Source organism: Astatotilapia calliptera, chromosome 9, assembly GCF_964374335.1.
Source record: "Astatotilapia calliptera chromosome 9, fAstCal68.1, whole genome shotgun sequence".
In the NCBI taxonomy this organism is placed as follows: Eukaryota; Metazoa; Chordata; class Actinopteri; order Cichliformes; family Cichlidae; genus Astatotilapia; species Astatotilapia calliptera.
Window position 1 is genome coordinate 16,880,244 of NC_137430.1, and position 20,749 is coordinate 16,900,992.

The 20,749-nt window shown below is 42.5% G+C and overlaps 1 protein-coding gene across 3 annotated transcripts in view; it reads right to left on the reverse strand.

The window, feature by feature from the left end:
- The window catches only part of sema5a (sema domain, seven thrombospondin repeats (type 1 and type 1-like), transmembrane domain (TM) and short cytoplasmic domain, (semaphorin) 5A), a 153,240-nt gene extending 140,854 nt beyond the window's left edge, over positions 1-12,386 (reverse strand). For all 3 annotated transcript variants that reach the window (XR_003273311.2, XM_080306468.1, XM_026179438.2), the window contains exon 1: positions 11,847-12,386. The gene's annotated coding sequence lies outside the window, so the exon portion shown is untranslated. The remainder of the gene's footprint in view (positions 1-11,846) is intronic.
- Positions 12,387-20,749: the final 8,363 nt, after the last annotated feature.

Below are 20,749 nucleotides of genomic sequence, written 5' to 3' on the forward strand. Positions count from 1 at the left end.
CACCCATCCTTTTTTTTTTATCGTTTTGTTTAATGCAAACTGCAAACATATGACTGCAATCAACCATCACGCTGTGAAATGACAACAGAGAGGGTGAGAATGGATTCAGATTTGTCCCCTGACAAAAAGGACGTGCAGCTTAAAATAAACCAGTCTGCACAAAAATACCTGCGACAGCCTGTCTGCTTTTACAGGCTGCGAGCATGTTGCGGGGACGGGAAGAAGCTGCTGACTTTAAAGCGCTCTGTTTTGCAGCGTGCTTTTAATTGGGCTCGTCCAGTAAACTACCACTATTGTAAAGGGGAAATTGCCTGTAAAAACTCGGTGAAGACTCACTCTGGGAGCAGCATGTGAATAAACACAAACAACACTAGGTGTAAATGAGCCTAATGGGGGTGGGGGGGGGGGGGGGCCTGAATCGTATCTACAGCTGGCCCAGACTGTTAATGTCTGCACTTTTTCTATTAGACGGGACCCCCTGGCTGCCTCGTACAATTATGTTATTCTTCTGGGACTGTGAGTGTGGGTGTCTGCACTGTGAGACGGTGTCTGGAGGTGATAAAACAGCAGAAAGCACATAAATAATGACTTAATGATCCCCTCCACCCTAAGCTGTAATGATGACGATGGAGTTTTGCAACCCGGGGACGCTGGTGGAGGCGGGTGGGGTAATCCACATGTGGCCTCCAGGTGTGCTTAACTTCTACAATGTTACTTCTTAACCTCTAAACTCACCAAGGCTACACTCACTTTTACTTTGTTCCTTCTGCACCGTCCACACCGCCGCGTATACGGCTAGAAATGTTAAGCTTTTCTCGCGTGGGCACGAAAGCTGTTTTCAGGAGAATAAAACCGCTGAACATTTGTCTTCTTTTTAAGGAGAGGACGCGTGTACACGATGGAAAGAAAAAAAGAAATGGGTAGTTTTGAGTGACAGACTGGGAGGAATCAGACGCCGAATCAGACGTGCGGCTAAATTATAGTGTAGTCACTGAGGCAGAGATAAGAGTTTGCGTAATTGTCCAGGTACGTTCTGCTGCCAATGCTTTACAACAAAAGCAGTAAATCATGTGACTGTAAACTGTAATTAACATCCTTTTGCCTCCTTCCCGTTAATCATGCTCCGCGGCTAAATATTGATGTGTTTGAGACATTTTTGAATGTCGTGCTGAAGGTGTTTTTAATTATTTTGCCAACAACTAATTGGCTTTAGCGGCGTCTGGGAAGCTCAGGAGTTCAGCGAGAACTCTGAATGTCATCGATTTACACTGACAGTGGGGGGGGGTGGGGGGAGATGTAGCACTAAAGAGTGAGAATCAAAGAAGAAATAACGTAAGCGTAATCTGCCAATTAGTATAATTGCTTCAGCTAAAAATGATGAACCCTGGATTCCAGAGAGGCTGAGAAATCGCACGTAGTCCACATATGTTTTAAAAACCAGGCTAAGAAGAAGCATATATTTGGAAGGAGAAAGTGTTAATCAAAATATATAAGGAGTCAGCGCAGGTGTGCAACTGCGTTGACGACAGTGACAGATTACATTAGGTGATCTGCCACAGCCACCATAGTGAATCATGGCAAACTCTAATTATATTTTGACTTTACTGTGATCACCATTAATTAACACAATTATCATCAAAAATTTAGTAAACTTTTTTAAAAAGTTCTTTTTAACAGAGGATTTCCTTGAACTTTAGTTCAGCCAGAGATACTTTCATTCAAAGGAGATTAGTGTCCTATCTACAGTTAATTATATTTAGAGGTATGGCTCTATTCTGGGACCTCTCTGCCCGTCCACGTGCATACATATAAAGCCTGAAGCTGAGAGGAGCAAAAACAAGAATACAGAACAGAGTAGCCACCACGGACACAACACATGGCTTTGATGGAGTCAACATAAAAAGGAAGGGCTGGGGTAAAGGTGGGTAGCAAAGTGGCCTGCAGAGGCAGCAACAACTGCAGACAGGCTAAGAAGCACACTGGGTTTAAAAGACCAGACAAATCAGGATCAGCGTCCCTGTAAAATGGAATGACAGTTTTATATAGATTATCTTATTTTCCTAGTTGCTGGAAGCCAACTATAATTCAGCAATAAATGAAAACAAAACGGCTCCAAATTCTGCTGTTATGTAATTAACACACAAACACTCCGAGTTAAAGTGGGAAGAAGGATTGTTGGCACCCCTCAGTGAGTTACTGAATCATGACTGTGCTCCCTGACCTTCCCCCGTATCAGACGAAGGTAAGCGAAAAAGATTTCTTCCCTCTGGGGATGAGTATAGCAGTAACATCATGGTTTTCAGTGCAGGGTGAGAAGGAGGGTGGATATTGTAATGGGGCTGAGGAAAGAAGAGATGTCTAATTTTCTCTAAAACACCCAGAATGGTTTGAGGATCTCCAGATGCATATCTCAGGCTTTTGTAACACAATCGGAGACATTAAAAAGAAAGAAATGGGCTTTATTCGCACAATTACCTCCTGAGTATCAGCTGCTTGATGGTGTCTAGCAACAGCTTCCTCTTCACATTGTGCAATACAACTCCTTTTTTTTGTGTGATCTTCTAAAGTCAATAAAACGACATTGACCCTGCGAGAAAGGGTGCCCTTTTGCCCTCTGCTGTTGCAGTGATGGGAGTACTTTTCTACCCAGAAAGCCCTTGGGGAATAGCGTGAAGCACAAAATAGATCAGGATGCTACGGGGCCCCTGGCTTCATAAGGGCAGAAGTCTATTTTTAATGACAAGCGGAGCACCGCAACACAGTGTGGCGGCAGGGCAAGTCCAGAGGAAATTTATCCGCTGCGTAGGAGTTCCCTCGCTCACTGCGCCTGTCTGAAGAGTTCTGAGGCTTAAATCAAAAACAACTGCAGAGGGTTTTACCTGCAACAGAAAATCTATTTTGTTGAGCTCATCTCAGCTGGTGCTCATTAAGGAAAACTTGGGCTTTTCGTTTTGTGCAAAATTTTATGCAAAATTTGCAAGATTTTTTTTGCATCTGTGCACATTTCCTCCATTTTTGCATGTATCTGTATTTGAAAGGGCAGCTGGGTCAGATTTAGGGTCAGGCCGGGGTTGCGACCAAACCCATTCCTGAGAAAGTGAAATTGGAGCCTTTCCTCTTGAGCCACTGCATCCTGCTTGACCTCCAGAGTCCTGCATATATGCGCCTGAGCTGCATGTGAAACAAAGAGCAGAAGTATTCCTATTTCTCATATTTGTACACAGAGATATTTTTGCTACTGCCTCTACTCTCTCTGCCTATTCTCAGGGAATTATTTGTTGATTTCACTTTTCCATCTGACAGCCTCTGTTTCTTTTCCTTAGTCGAATCTCAGCCTACACTGCGCAATGCTGCAGGGTTTAAAGCTCATCTCCTCCGTACCACAGAAATACACACAATACACACCTTAAACTATGTGTACAATGCAATGTGTGTTTTAGGCGCTTTGGAGTTTCCTTGTATTTGAGTTTTCTTTTTTCTATGCAGGAACAAGGAGGGAGGGGAGGAAAAAAACACATCTCATCTCATCCTAAAGCATCTTTTAACAATCCTCTTCAGTCCCAATAGGGCAGCACGGCGGAAGCAGCACAGGCAGAGAGTCAGCACAACTCTTGAACGTAACTCACTTCTCTGGGGAACTGAGCAACACAATAGAGCCGGAGCAGGATAGAAACATTCTTTGGTTTCAGCATAATCAGATGACTGTATTACACTGTCTACTGAAAAAAGGATACTGATGGCAATATCTCTACAATTACTCATTGTCTTTTGGAGCAACTGATATCCTTATCGCTGAAGCCCAGTACCTGGCTCGACTTAATGTTCCACAACAAACTAGCCCGTGAAATCAAACTCTCACCTGCGTGCAACAGCAGTCAGCTCCACATGACCACATCCTCTTATACGCAGATAATAATAACAACAATAGTAATATTAAAAATCCAGCCAGCTCAACATGCTGAAAAGCTACAAAATAAGGTACCTGCTCCTGGCAGGCATCCACCCAGTTTCCAGCTGAGGGCTCATTCTTCCTAATAGTTTATTTAAGTAAGAATGAAATATTATTCAGAAGGAATAATAAGTGGTTTGTTACTCACTGCTGGTGGTTTAGATCGGACCACACATCCTCTGTGTGGTTTCACCTTCAGAACTGAGAAGGCATTGTGTCTATGACCGGGTAGACTACACATTCGCACTGAAGCTCCACACAGACCGGTAAAGAGGGTGACTCATGAGAGTCTCATGTCTGAAGACTGTTTGCGGGCAAAGGTTTGAAAACAAGGAGCTCTTAGCCACACGACTGTGTTTTCTTGCTTTTATGTTATGGTATTTTATTAAACATAATACATTTGTAAGTGCTTCGATGTTATATACATTGTGGAATTGATAGACAACTTATTCTTGATGGACAAATGGATGTTGTTAACCTTTGTTGTTCACTTTTGCATGTTTAAGGGAGATATTAGCTTTTAATTCCATGATTCCTTCAGTCAGGCTAAAAACAGCTGCATGAACCTCGTGCAGTATTGAGATCATTCACATAAGAGTGTTTTAACCTATAGTTTGTTTACTATTTGCTAAACTTTAAGCTTTTCCTCCTGATTTTTCTACACAGAGAAAAATCCAAGTCAGTCCACTCATTGGCCAGATGTGTCTGGACCGAGAGCAACACAAGTAAATACAGGAAGAAGGTGCCATGTTCTTCTTTATTGGAGAACACAGAGAATTCACCTTGATTTCACGGCTAGTTGCTGTCCCCTACAGACCATTGCACATTTCTAGTACCTTTCCACATCCCAGAATACAACGAATCCATGGCTACAAGAAGTTTTTCAACTCAAACGTACACCTGGTAGCTGGTTCGGATTGAGGTTGGCTCACGTTCACACCATAAACGAACGTCTCTTGAGTTAATTTGGAATCGCACCAAAACCACCTCCTCCAATAGGTCTTGGTGCGGTTGCTTTGGTCCACGATTACTTTATTCACACCTGCATAAATGAACCACATCCAGGGGAAAACGGACCAGAGCTCGATCTAAATGGATGAAACACTGCAAGTGTGAAAAAAGTTTAAAAAGCTAAAATATCAATACAACAATTAAATTATAGTTCATCACATAAAAACTCTTTTGTAAGTTATTACTACTTATGATCCTATTATTATTGACCTTTATGTTATTGACTGTAGACGTGAATGTAAATCTAACTGGCTGTTTGTCACCCTGTGTTGGCCCTGTGATAGGCTGCCGACCTTTACCCCACCTTTTACTATATGTCAGGTGGGACAGGCTCAAAACCCCCTTGCTATCCCGAATTAAATAAGCAGTAGAAAATGGATGGATCCAATTAAATGATTACCTTGGATAAGCAGTAATAATGGATCAGTGTGGAAAAAGTGTTCCACCGTTGTGGTTGGTTTTTATGATGTTAAATATTTAGTCCAGGTATTCAAAGTAAGAGCCAAAGGGTCATAAGAGTGATCTAAGTATAATCCTGAGATAATAAGCAGTGTGGGAAAGACAATCTCTGTTCTGGATTTGTTCTGGTTTGTGGCGTTTTCATCTTTTGGTGTAAAATTTTAGACGATAAATGCCAATGGTTCTTTGGGGGAACTGCCAACAATAAGAAGCCCAAATGCAGTGTAGTTTTTAAGCCAAGAAATCTTGGGGGCTATTTGTTTAATCTCTTATATTGAAGCATATTTTTTAAAGCTGATTATGGGTATTTGTATAAGATCTAAAAAAAAAAAAAGTAGCTACAAAGCAGCCATTGACGCATATTTCCAAAAGTAGAGTGGATTAGAAACTTGTAAAAGCATAAAAAAGGAGACGCTGTGTCAACCTATTCAGAATTAAAAACTTCTTAACTATTTTCCACAACCCGGGATGCAGATATTTGGCAAAAACTGCCAAATTTCTGCTTTTAAACTGAGGCAGCTGGGACAAGGAAATGAGCTTCTCTGATCTTTGTGGCAAATAAAATTGTTTTTTTTTCTGAAGAGACAGTAAAGGAATGCAGTCAGGACACATCTGAAAGTGTAAAAGTAGAGATTTTGAGGATTTTGAAAAGTGACATAGACATATAACCTTTATACCAATTTTCCCTTTCATTGCCTTACTCTTTTCTATCACCTGTCCTCTTCCTCTGCCTCCTGTCTTTCATCATCTTTCCTTCTCTTGATGTCTTAGCTCTCTTTTCTCTGTCTTGTTTGGTCCTGTCCTGCCCCTTTTTCCCTCTCTGAGGACGTCTTGCACTGACAGCTGAATCCAGCAGACAGATGCATCCGGGAACAGACTGGACTGCTGCCTCTTGAGGGAACCTCCTCCTTGTACACTTAACAATTTCCCTCAGACCCGTTCACCCTGCCTGTCTGCTCATCTGCCTATCACCCTTTCCATCTCCATTTCTTCAGTTTTCTTTCCCCTGCCCTTTATTTTTCCATTCAAAAAGCAGGCACATCCCCTCTTTGTTGGGCAAACTTAAGCTCTTATCTTTTCACCTATATCTGCGTTGTCGCCTCTCCTTTTCTCTCTTTATGTCTCTCCTCTAATCTCCCTCTGCATCTCTCTTCCATTCCCATTTTTTTCCCCGCGTGGCCAAACTACAAGAAGTGGGCCGCTTTATCTTTTTAGATGTTATCGCAAACTTTCATATGAGGTCGGATAAAAAAGAATATAGCACCCTCTGTAATTCCGTTTCCTCCTTCATCTGCTGAGGGACGCATCCTCTTGCAACTTGAATATTTTTTCTTCTCTTCCTTTTCTTGTCTTTTTTTTCGAGGATATTGCACTGATTAGCCCATCGTAATGATTTCAAAGTACAGATAAATGTTTTCATTTGCTGAAGATTAAAGTATTTTCTGTATTTATATCCTCTCACTGATCAAATTAGAGCCTCTCCGGCTGTTTGCGGCGCTGCGATAGATGAAGCTCCGATAGTACTAAACGCATCACATCAAAAAAGCTTCTTATCGTATAATGATATGCTCCATAAAGATAAGGAGCAAGCATTTTCGTCCCACGAGGAGTTAAAAAAAAAACAAAACTCAAACCCGCGACCGATTGCGAGCTACATAGTCTCCTGTTTATTCGAAGGCATACGGTAAACACAAATAAAAGCGCAGAAATCACACACATGGGCCTGCTTTAGTAGTGGGTGGGCGCCTAATTTAGTTGTGACTATACATAGCAAAGAGTCTCAAAGTCTCGCAGGAGGCAGTCCAGTTTTGCTCTCATCTCAGAGGTACAAGCTGCAGCCTGAAAGAAGAAGCTCCTACAAAAGGGGAAATATACGAGCTGAGCGCCGCTATCAAATGATCCTCTCATTCATGCTTCAAAGTCATTCATCTTCCAGAGAAATACAGCAGGGTGACGGCCCGGAGAGGGAGAAAAGTGTGTATTTCCCCCTGTGTATGTCTGCATGTGTGTTCGGTGACAACTCATGACTCATTTCACCCTTCAAACAGCCCCGTGGCACTCAATCAGTCAATAAACAAAGACCAGCAAAGCTTCTCCTCCACTCTTTTTTTGCCCCCGCCTCTCTTTTAAAGAAAAAAAAGCCTCTTTTCACCTGACTCATTACACCTCATCACACACTCTCTCCACGCTCCCGCCTTCTCATCCTACCCCCCACCTCTCAGCGACTCTCCTGGCTAGCTTCATCCCGACGCATGTGTAAATGGAAGACTACAATACACTCCGAAACTTAAAGTTTACAATAATTGCCTCTCCTGATGTCACAAAAAAAGAGTGAAAGTTGGGAGCCTTCTCTGTTCAACCTTTCAAACACCCTCTCAGCTTGATCCTTAGTAGGGAGAAAGAGGCTTTGGGGATTATTCAATCATGACCCAAATAGTCCGCTCTGTGTTTCGCCTGCGCTGGCATCGTGGTTAAAAGACAGATTCCTCCACTATCTGAGTGGGGTTGGAGGTTGTCGTGAAAGAGGGGGACAGAGCTAATGCAGTGTAGCTGTGCTGGCGAGTGACGGCTGGTTTAGTGGTGCTAATTCCTTCTGACATGTGGACATGCAAAGGGATGTTTAACTCAAACCGCAGGCGTTCACTCTTGGATCCAAGCAGCAGAAGCAATAGCACATCCAGGATCACATATCGCTCGCTCACACCTCCCTGCCTCACTCTGAACTCAAATTATTTCCTACACCTGCCTTTGCGCTGCTTCTGCTGTTTAGCATGCAGTGTGAAATTACCACAGCTTCCTCTGTCTGTTTTACAAGGATAGGTCCCATCAGAGAACTGGTGTGTTTGTGCATGTCTGTGTGTGTGTGTCTTTTTACACGTACACTTTTTTATCGTTTCATTTCCACCTCTTTTGCATGTCAGTCTTAATTTTGCACCTGTACGTGCCTTGTTTTTACTTTAGCTCACTTTACCCCGACTGAGCAGCACTGTAATATAATAGTCCTCGCAGGAAAACAGACTCACAACGTGAGTTTTGGAAAAGATGGCGCCATGTTTGTTTTTTAAAAAGCGTCAAACCTTTCACGGGTGACCTTGACGGAAAGGGACTCGGATCTCCGTGCGGCACACAGAGACGTAGACTTTTGTGAGGATAAACAACAGATGCTTTGGGGTTGCATTATGCATCCCACTTCATAACTTCCGCTCTCTGTGGCAACTGTTAGGACACTTTGGCCTTTAAAGAACAGAAGTGGCGTGGCTGATAAACTTTCATTTTGCCAACATTTTCATTTCCTCTCAACAGCCTTTCAAATCCCCGGTAGGAAACCTTGAGAGTAGCCATAGCAACATTGCACCATCTCGCTATATCACTGACAATGACAGAAGTGAAAAAGAAAGAAAAGGAGAAAAAAAATGCTTAGTTTCACCCTGGCAACTTTCTCTTTTGTGTCAGGACAGGTCAGAAATGGCACAAACGGGCACTGAACTCTCCTCAAAATGAATTATAAAGTTAAACAGTCATCCAACATGTGGGATGATTCTCTGGAGCTGCCACAGTCTTGAACTCAAAAGTGGCAGGAGGACCAAGGAGGAGGGATGAGATAATGGCAAAGTGGTTGTGATGTATAAATAGCCTGTGGTAGCTTGAGGACAAAGCACAGCGGGAATGAGCAGAAAACCACTTCAGCTATTGTTTGCGACTCCAAGTTTCCTTGCTTAGGAGCAATAAATCATCCATTTGGGGAGAATTAGTCAAATCTGCCCTTCCATGCAGTTCTCACCCAATAAACTCACATCTTTTGTGAGGCTGCGTGTACAGAGACAAACTATAACAAAACCCCATCTTGCTGGTGTCACACAAATAAGTAACCAATGGGGCCTTAGAGAGGCCAGAGGCTAATGGCTGTTTAGTTTGCACGTGCAAGACAATGCCTTTCGCTTTCCCTCCCAACGGAGCTCGACCCCCGAGGGGATGTTGAATCACAAAGGTCGACAACAATGGGGCTTGTCATTCAATCAGTTTCCACGGTGACCACACAGTCTCACCGTGCTCCGACACCACCAGAGTCATCGCAGAACATCTTCAGGCTGGGACTAATTGCTGTGTTTCTGCTGGGGTTCTGTGTCAGCGCTCAGGCAAACTCCCCACGCAACACAAATATCAATCACGGCTAATCATATGCTGCTCCTCACAGCACGCTGGAATGTGGAGCAAGTTTACATACAATGGGCTCATGTGAGCCTGCTGCTCGTCTCTCTGTCAGTGCAGGAGTTGGTGGTGGGGTTTTTTTTTGCACGCCACAAATACTGCTTATTACAGTTTCCCCTGTAAACGATCATTAGCAAATGCAGTTTTTCCTGTTTTGTCCAAGCAACCGTCCAAAACTCAAAGATAACAAATGCACTTTTATCAGAGACCAAGAAAACGCAGCAAATGTTCACATCTGAGAAGCTAGAACCACTAATCTGGATTAAAAGTTACTTAAAAGATTTATTAAGCTTCAAAGTAAATGGCAGTTTCCTCGATTAATTGTTTACTTTTTCTCTCTTTAAACTGATGACTACAGCTCTGAGCCTTTTTTCCTCTCTCCCCATTCAATATTTCTCAAGCATTTCAGCAATTTTGTCCCAAAAACTTCCTAGCACTTATTTCCTCTTTTATTTCCCCTTTTTCTTTTCCAAAGGGACTTTAGCTTCCAGCGTCTAATAAAAGGCCTGAATAATTCTTCCATCTGGATGATGGTCACTTATTTCCACTGGTGTGATGGCACATTCGAGTCCCAGCATCCTTAAGGTCAATACTTAAGAGACATCCAAAAAAAACCTTGCAAAACCGATAAAAACAGCGAGTCTGAATGGAGAAAAGAGTTTGGCATGGGTTGGACATTCTGGACATGACATGTGAGAAAAATGTGCACGATTTTGTAAAAGGTGTTTGCCTCAAGCCAGGAAAAACATTGGGGAAAAGCAACTTAGTTAACAATTATAATGTACACTCATCAGCATAGTCACAGTTGGAGATTAGCAACCCTCTAAACGTGCTGCAAGGACAGGCTCATGAGGGGCATTGAGGTAGCAGCAGAACCACATACATAAACTCCTGACAGCAGAAATCTTTCCATCTCTTCTTTTCCCCCTTCACAGCAGATCCCTCAGTATATTTAACTTCTCCTTTCTCATTTTTTTAACCAACTCACTGACGAATATGATGAATGCCATGTCAGTTTGGCTTTTGTGGAAGAGTTCTGCTTGCTTGATTTTTTTTCAACATAAGAAAAGTTAAAATGAAGCTTTTATTCCAATAGCAAAATAACTTCTCTTTATTTTCTTTTTTTGATAGTTTAACAAAAACCCTGGGTAAAAAAAAAAAGCCTCCAAGGACAGCTCTGGCTGTGCAATGTGTGAGTGAGCAGAATTTAATTTGAGGTGCATGGCTGAAAAGTTTGAATACCTCAACAAAGAGATCAGCAGAATGAAATAAACTCGGCACATCTTGTTATTGTGATTAAATGAAAATTACTAGCATTAAACTGCGGAAAATCTGTGTCTCTCAAAGGGCACTCATTCATTCTTGTGGAATCAAAACGGTGAGAAAGAAAAATTCAACAAAAGCTGCAGAGATTGAAATCTTTACTCTATTAAAGCAGGAGCAAAACATTACATATAAAAGCAAGGACGTTTATTATAAGGAAAAATAATAATAAGTGGAATAAATCCTTGAATAACATCAAATTTTGTTTTAATGGTTAACTAAAGAAGATGTGGATGTGAAAATTCAACAACTTGTCTCCTGTGAAGCCACTGATGTTTTCAGGATTGGTGCACTGCCATTTGCTATACTGTTGGGCCCTTTTCCCCCCTTATTTCTTTTCTTTTTAAAAATTGTGACACACATATTTTCCAAGCATCTCCCAAAATAAGTCGGAAGGAGTGAATGAAGCAGAGGCTTAGCTATTAGATCGTGATATGAAACCCTAATCAGCTGTAACGAGATATTAGAAAGAGGAAAGCGAAAAGCCAGACACTGCTGCGAATGTGTGAGATGTAAAGATCTGATGAAAGCTGTGAGGTACCTGCTGATGGCCGCACTCTGCCAGCACCACCAAGCGGCGAGACGTCGCAGAGCACAATGCAAAACTTCTAAAACTGATTATTTACCCCATTGTGGAGAAGTGCAGGCATGTGCCCCAAGGCATGCAACCCTATCCCCATCCTGCCGGATACTGTTTGGATTTTTTACGCATGTTAACGTGTGATTTAAGTACAAAATGTCATTTAAAGATGAGTTAAAGTCGTCCGTTGTGATCAGGAGAAAAACATGTTAAGAAATGCAGAAATCAGACGCATATCTGAATAACATCAATACTGGCGCAGAGCTCAAAATAAAACAAAAAACAAAAAAACGCTTTTTATTTTCCATGTCTTACCAAGTGAGGTGTCCAACTCCCGGTCATCTAGTAGGGAGCGAAGCTGCGTGTCTTGTCCCGGTGAGAACAGCGCGGAGGAAAAAGACAGAAAGCAAATATGAGCTAAGGAGAAAATATCCTCACTTCAGCTGTGCCTCTGGTCAGAAATGGACCTCAGTAAAACTCGGTTAAACGGAGATGGTGCCGTCTCCGTGCCGGCGGAGGAGCCCCGTGTGCTATCTCTGCTCCCACGGAGGAGCGCTCTGGTGCCGGTGGCTCCTCGGCGCACGATCTGTAATCGGACAACGCACTGTCGCGCTGCGCCACAGACGATATGCCTCCGCTGTGTGGCGAAAAAACGACGGCGCGTTAAAAGCAAAACTTTCCTTGCGCTAAAACGCTCAGCGCCTGTGCGAGAGGAGCGGGAGGAGCGGAGGCGGCTGATGCGCCCGGTGCTGCTGGCGGTTACAGCTGCGCAGGGTTGCGAGCAGGGTTTTGATGGCTGAGGACTGCGCCCCCACTTTGCGCCCCCACTCCAGCAGCAGCAGCAGCAGCGAGGAGAGACGTGGCAGCGGCGCACAGCTGTCCTGCAGGTGGAGGAGAGGACTAGAGCTCACTGAGCGCTGGAGCTACAAGTGGGATGACAGATTTGGAAGATCTTCAGTTTTTCTTTTGTTTTCTTTCTTTTTAAACATATTTACTTAGTCATGCACTTGTTTTCAGGTGTGGAAATCTCCTCTAGATCTTCTCTTTCATGAAGGTCAGAGGTCAGTGTCATAATCTGAAAAGCACTCCCTCCCTTTTTTTAATTGAACTCATTTGCATTAAATCCTCAGGGTGCGTTCAGCTACATTTGGAAATATAATCCTTCTTCAAAGGGCTTAAATTTAATTTTTCATATATTATAGATTTTTTGAGTCAACTACCAATCATGTGCACAACTGGTGAGCTAGTGAAGGACACTTTAGCAGAGAGGGTGCTTGCTGCAAGTGGGTTTGAACCCTGTCATGCATATATCCATCAGACCCAGCTGCTCAGTATTGTGCGAATCCTTCAGATAGACAAAAGCCACTCGCCGCTCTCTCAAGTTCATTGAACAGCAAATTCATCTTATCAGAAAGTAAAGATTTAACATGTAGGTTATGATATGTGTGTGTCTGTTTCTGTGTGTGTGTGAGAGAGAGAGAGAAAGAAGAGAGAAGCAAGACAGAAAGTGACAGTGGCGTGTGTCTGTGCCTTTGTATATTTTAATAGCGACATCCTCCGGTTCAATTACCTATTTATCCCCTGGTGAATGAGCGCAGCCCTCTATCAAGCTCCAAAAGCCCAAACAGCCGTACACAGCTTTAAGGCTGTGACTGAAAGTGTGTCTGTCTTTTTGACAGACACGCTGGAGAGTCGACAACAGCCTGTTAATATGCCTCTTCGTTAAACCAGAACATGCCTCTGTGAATGCTTCTGCTCCCCTGTATCCACATCTAAATTCAAATCAGGTAATTTTCATAAAAATGTCGCTACCCACAACGGGATATGGGGGGGGGGGGGGGGGTAAAGCTGAGATTTACATTTCAAGTGGCCTCTGTGCAACTCTGGGAAATGCGTGGGTAACCTTTTCTGTTCTCTTGCTGCACAGCGAGATGCAAAGGGAGCAGATCTGCGTTCTTAAAATATCAGAACAGATTGGATAGAGATATGCAATGCCAAAGGCAATGGTAGTGACTGACACATACAATGAAACAATAAACTGAGCTCTGATACAATGAAGTGACTTTGAGGCAGTAGCTTGCACTTTCATCAGCTGAAAACGCTGTGACCTCCAGAACTTTTTCACTTTGCTTCAGGAATTTCAGGCTCTCTTTTAGTTCGCTTGGTTTGCTCTCCCGCACAATAGATGTTTTACTCCCTCACGGCCAACGGCGAAAACCCGCTGAGCTGCAGCTCAACTTCAGAGCGAAGGAAAAACAATGGCGTGTCTTTGAATGGGCCATCAGAGTCGGCGATGGATGATTGTGAGTATATTAGCCTGTGATGGGGAGGCGTAAGAATGAATCAAAGTTACACAGGAGCTTGTGTCTCTGTGTGTGTGTTTGTGGAGGTGTGTGCGGCTACCTTTGTTGCTTTGCTGTTTTGATGTCAGGCAAATGCACTCAAGTTTCTAGGCAACCACAGAAGAAGTCTCCTATACTTCACCCCGTCATGTAAGATCTTCGTGGGATGTATTTGTGTGTGTGTGCTTGCTGTTTGTGTATTGTTTCATCTGGCAGCTTCTTTGCGGAATTGGAGATTTCAGCCTTCTATGTGACTGAATAATGGTTCAAAAATATTGTCACGATGAAAGAAACTGAAGGCCAGCTTTTATGTATATAAAAAATAATAATACCAGAAGGGAAAAGCAATGTCTGTTCATTTTTTGTCATATTTCCTTCATGCAAGCATGTCCATTTGTAGTGTGTGTCTCTATACACTGATGGAAGGAGATACTAACAGCAGGCCAAGCCCCTGCATTAGTGCCAAACCTCAACCGACCACAGTCGAGCCCCTAAAATCACTTTGTCACACAGGCCATCTGTCACGCAGTTTCTCTGCCGTTTCAAGCCCCATGTCATCTCTCACCTCGCAAACACAACCCGTCAGCCAACCTGGCAGCTGCCTGGACACTCACAAAACACACGCACAAGTGCAACAGCGCTCACATGTTGTGGAGCACTCGCATGCTAATACGAGAGTGACTACAAGCGGCTGAGTCAAGCTAGAACTCAGGAGGTTGAGCGTACGTGTGAGTAAGAGGCAAGAAAGATGTTTTGGTCATTTCCCAGGAGAGGAAGAGTTGTGGAATAAAAGGGGGCACATGAAAAGATAGCAAGGGTGAGAGAAAGAGAGAGAGAAGAGCCGGCCAGCTGTGAAAGACTGCAGTCATTCCTCACTCTGAGCTCCATACCTGCAGACTCAATGAGCCATCCCACGCTGCAGCAGGGCCAAAGCCGTGTGATTTCTCAGGCTTACTCAGCCTTACTGTGCCCCTGCAGCAGCAGCATCTAGGGCCTTGTAGTGCCAAGACTCCACAAAGTCTACTTCCCCCGCCACGCTTCATGGGAGGAAGGATTGGACGATGATGCCGTTACTGTCAGAGTGTCAGAGGAAGTATGTATGCGACGGGGCAAAGGGCTCTCCGTGAGGTGTCAGACTCAGTAAAATTATTAAGGGCTTTAAGTTTCTGTAGGCTGCTATTTTATTCAGCTCCTTACACATTATTAGTCATGCTAACATCATGCTGTAGGGATGACGATATTGATCTGTCAGCCCACCGCTTGGTTCAGACTTGAAATAGCTCATAAGAATACTGGATGGATTGCTATGAATAGAAGCGCATGCACCCAGAGTACCCAGAGGGTGAATCTCAATGCCTTTAGTGATCCACTGACCTTTTCTAGCGCCACCAGGAGGTTAGTTTTTACTGATTCTGTGAATTCTCTTAGCAGAGGAGAAATATTAGCCTAGAGTTGGTGAAGACGTTCCAAGACGATCAGTTCAGCGGGTGACCCCTCGAGAACATGTATTAAATGAAATTTGCTGACATTTACGTTCTCATCAGATGAATTAAAGCATCCCTGGTGATCATTTTCACTTCCCACATAGTACCACCATCAGACAAAAAGGTTTTACTGGTGCAGTACTTTGGTTTCAGACTGAATGCTTGCAAAAATAATGACTTTACTTTTTAGTACCGGCAAATATTATCATGCTAACGAGCTAAATTTAGACGTTAGCATTGTCACTTGGAGTGTTTTTGAAATTATGACCAAGGAGGGAGTTTTTGCCACTGGCTTTATGAAGTACTTTCTATTCATCTCTTGCAGTGCACCTTCATTTTTATTCAGCTGTTTAAGCCATCTTAAACAGAGTACCACCCCTAAGCTGTTTTAGCTTGGGTAACCCTCCTCTTTTAAAACATGCCTCTTTATACTGGCTCTTTATTGTCTAAATACCCATCGTTCCTCTTATGGACGGCCTTTAGCCTTATTGTCTGATGGTGCTACGCATGAAAAACTACAAGGTATAAGCATGCTGATGTTAGCAATTAGCTCCAAACGCTACCACAGTCGCATTAACATTAGCATGGTTCAAACAAGTTGTGACTGAGGTAAATATAGCGCTCCCCTGATTGAGCTTTATACTCTGTTTTCTCACTTATAACATCATTATGAACGTTTACTCCATCTTTATCTGACCCTTGTAGTTCTGCCCTGGTCTCATCAGCCTGCTACAATGCAGTGCAGCGGTATGATGGAGTGTTTATAAGAGCCAAATCCGTCCAAAGGTAGTGAATGAATGAACTTGGTGAGATAATGAAATGCAGCACCAGAGTCCAAGAGGGTCATCCTTCTCGCTCTCTGCTGAGGTTCTGGCTGGCTGTATTTGTCTTTGTCCTCCCCTCTATGGCCCATGATGGATAGCAAAAAGAATAAGGCTGATAGTGAAAGTTTTTTTTCTTCCCTATTCTTCTTTTTTTTAGTATCCTTTCTTTTTTTTTTCTCCTCCTCCATCACCATTAGTGAGGTGGCAAAGTTAAGGGCTGGAGAGATGAACTCTGTGAAATTCAATCATGGGAATTGAAGGTTTGGAGGCACGAGGTCTTGGCCCCATGGGCAGTTTGGAGATTGCTTCAGATTAATTAATGTCAAAATGGAGAGACCGAGGCCGTAGAGAACAATTATATATGTGACTGGTGGACATGATGTTTGCCATTCCCACTAGAGAGAGCAATGTGCTGATTTTTGTCTGTCTTAAGAAGGTATTTTATTCCCAGTCAGTAATTTTGAAGACCCAAAGGCAATTTAAGTGGAGATAGACTAGGGAAAGCTACCCATGGCTAAATGGATAGAAAAATAAAGCCACTTATGTAAGTACTAAAGGCACGTATAATCCGGAGAAGCCACAGTGGGGAAAACTACCGCCATCTCCCGTGCATTGTAATCTTCTGAAGGCAGACGTGGAGTTAAAAGGGGAATAACGCGCAGTTAAAAATTCAGATTTCATTTGTAATGACTTGTTAATGTGTCTGTGCAGTGGGATCACCCTATAGTCTCTACCATGTGTGCGCAAAACTTTCTATGGTCATCTTTAAACGTACATCGTCGTCTGCAGTCAGAGCCACTCCTCCAGCTTTTTCCACCACATTTTTAGGTGATGTTTACATGGGCAGTGCTACCTCAGATTAAGCAGACAAATGCACTGTACGCTGCTGCTTCAGGGCCTCGTGGGACCAGAGTGATTCTTCACCAATACTGACCGAACCGTCTCCGGAAACTGGAATAAATCCTCCAATTTCTAACTCGGCAGAAGCAATTTGTTTCTTTCAACGCTATCTTGTATTTCAGGGTGACTTCACTGGCCTCTCACTGCATGGTGCTGTCTGTTCTCTCAATGCACACATCCATCCAAGCATGGCTACGCATCAACTCAGGGTGCAGGCATCGCACAGTTATATTACATACATAAACACGACACGTTTACAGTCGTGCACATATTTTCAGGTGTCCCCGATATGCTTTCTGCCTTTGTGCAGGTTTGTGTGACCGTGATGCACTCCAAGCAGGTATGCACAGGAAACCGAGATTGGTCTTCTCGCTACAGTGCACTTTTTTCCTTTTTTTAATCTCCAGAGTTTAGGAAACATGATTTATGTGTCTGCAGAGGAAACATAAAAATCCAAAAAGTATGTCAGGCTTTTCACAGTTTGCTGGACTAAACGTTAAACACAGACTGAGGAAATTGAAAAGATTTGCAAGAGATGTTTAAGTTGCCCTAAAATATGCACGCTTACGGTGAATGAAACACATCACTGTCTTTGCCTATTACAGAGCTGATATCTGCATCTTCAGCCAACTCTGACTTTCATAAACTGGCCCATTAAAGAAGAGAAAATAACCAGCAAGGCTGACAACAGCGATCAAAACTGGCTTTAACCGATAATCATCAAAGTCATTACTGGGATATTATCGTTTCTTATTATTCTCAGCAATAAAGATCCTGTATTTTTTATAATGAGCCTGCAATATGGCAGGGGAACTCATTAGAAAGGAGGCATTACTGGAAATTCAGACATCCATCATCTCTTGTAGGAGCTTGCTCATAACAATGAACTTTTTTTGACAGGCAAAGGGGTTTTTGGGTAATTGTGTTTACCCCACATTGGACAAACAAAATCATTTTAATTACTGTCAGCTTTCCATTTAGAGGCTAGAAGTCAGAGCTGCACCAGGATGTGTGTAGGAGGTAGAGTGAAATATCTATTTTTCCATTTATTAGCTGAGATGCAAGTGTAATGCTGAGATGGTGATTTAACCGTGAGCTTGTTCAGAAAGTCTTCTCTCTGAAGTTGTCTTAGGAGCTGCTTTGCCTACTGATGGGAAAAATGAGCTCGGGAGAGTCTAGCTGTCCTCGCGCAGTAGAGCCGGAGCCGTCAAAACGGCATTATAAGATGGAAGCACTTGCTTGTTTTTAAGAAATTTAGGCCATTCGGCAAAAAGGAAGAAACTCTTTTGCTTTGGCTTTGAACATGCCCTCCCCCCAGAGTCACTTTCACCTTTTCCCATCTTTGAGGTATGCCTTTGGACAAGATGAAAGTAAATGTCTGAGCACTTCAGTCAGGCAATGCTAGATAAACTATATGGAGGAAGTTAATATGAAGTAAATGTCCCCGAAAGGAAGAATTCTAAGAACAAGAGACTACCAACGCTCTTTTGATGGTGCTGGTCAGACTGCTGCACAGTTTTGTGCTAAATAGGAAAAGAAAAAAAGAAAGAATTTATATTATGTGCAAGATTATTTTTAAGACCAGTACACCCAGTGGATACTTTATTAGGTAGACCTTGCTAGTACCAGGTTGGACTCGCTTTTGTCGTCAGAACTGCTTTAATTCTTCATGGCATGGATTCAACAAAATCCTGGAAATATTCCTCAGAGATTTTGGTCCATATTGACGAGAAAGCATCACACAGTTGCTGCAGATTTGTCATTCACAGCCACGATGTGACTCTGTTCCACCGCATCCTAAAGCTGCTCTCATATCAAAGCCATTTGTGTACAGTGAATGAACTCATTGCCATGTACAAGAAAGCAGCTTGAGGTGATTTAAGCTTGCTGACATGGTGTGTTATCCTGCTGGAAGAAACCATCAGAAGATCCACTGTGGTGACACTTTGGTCATAATGGACATGGACAGCAACAATACTCAGGTAGCCTGTGACATTTAAATGATTGATGCTAAGGAGCCTGAAGTGTGCCAAGAAAATATCCCAGACACTATTACACCAGCAGCAGCTTAAGCCGCTGATGTAAGGCAGGATGGACTCGTGCTTTTGTGTTACGTCAAATTCTGATTCTGCCATCTGAATGTTGCAGCAGAAATTGAGATTCTGTCCAGGAAACTTCTTTTCAGTTTCCTGTTGCCCATACTGTGGCCAATTTTAGCTTCTGTTTCCTGTTTTTAGCTGACAGGTATGATGAAGCCTATCTGCTTTAAGGCTTGGTGACTTGGGTATCCAGAGATACTCTTCTGCATACCTTGGTTGTAACAAGTAGTTATATGAGTTATTATTCAGGGTTCATACACCTTTTTCAGGGTTAAATTCAAGCACTTTTTAAGCACTTTCAAGGTCCATTAATGCATGAAAATGCAAAAAGAATTCAATTTGCATTACAAATCATTCGTAGGTTGACTTAAACACCTTTGTTCCCCTTTTGTTAAAACATTGAAAAACGCACCACACAAAATGCTGTAAAAGGAAAAGGCTTATATGCATAAAGTGTATACACTCAAAACACACATTTCACTTAAAAATTATGATGTGCAAATGTGAACAAACCAACTAAAGAAAGATTTTCATCTCCTGTTGAAAAAAAACCAACAACCCCACAAAACAAGAAAACTGCACTAAACACCACAAAAAAATACAGCAAGGCAAATTAATAAGTCTTCCAATCAGATATTGATGCCTATTTCCTAAATGACGCAAAACATAGGAGACTTTTTTTTAAAAAGTTAATTCCTAATAAAACTAACTGTAAGATGTTTAACTACATTGCTGTCTGGGCCTTTAAAGTGTTTATGCTAATAATATCATGTACACTAAGACAGACATGGACAATAACACTGACCGGGAGAGGCTTTGAACAGATGACATACTCTAAAGCTTCCATCTAAAATCAGTTTATTTATTTAAACTATCATCTGTGATATTATTATATTGATATTATATATTGTTCATCTCCTTTAAATAAACGGACAGCCCTAAAATATGAAATATTCATAGATGAAAACACATAAATTTGTCTATTGTCTCAGTGGCTGATAGTGCCTCACAGGCCTCAATTGAAACGGACTGACATGCAGATGTGCAAGGCATCCCAAGCGTTGAAATTTTGCTGTTAGAGAAATAAAAAACTTGCAAAGTCTATCTCAGGGGTAGTGGGGCTCAAGGGCCAGTGTCCTGCAAGTTTTAGATATCACCTCGGTTCAACACACCTGAATCAAACTATTAGTTCATTATCAGGCCTCTGGAGCACTTCAAGAAATGTTGAGGAGGTAATTTTAGCTATTTGAATTAGCTGTGATAGATCAAGGACACATCTAAAACCTGCAGGACACTGGCTTTTGAGGTTTGGTGTTGCCTACCCCTGCTCTATCTGATAAGAAAACTATTCAATCAGATAGTTATTTGTGGTGAATGAAATACAGTCACAGTTTCAAGCAGTTTTAAGCACCACATCCAAAATTCAAGCAGTTTTCAAACCTTGAAAAAGCAATATTAATATCCAAACATTTCCAAGGATTTCAAGCACCCGTACAAACCCTGTACTATTACCTTCCTATCAGGTTGAAGCAGGTGTCCTCTGAAGATCAACAAGACATTTTAGCTCAA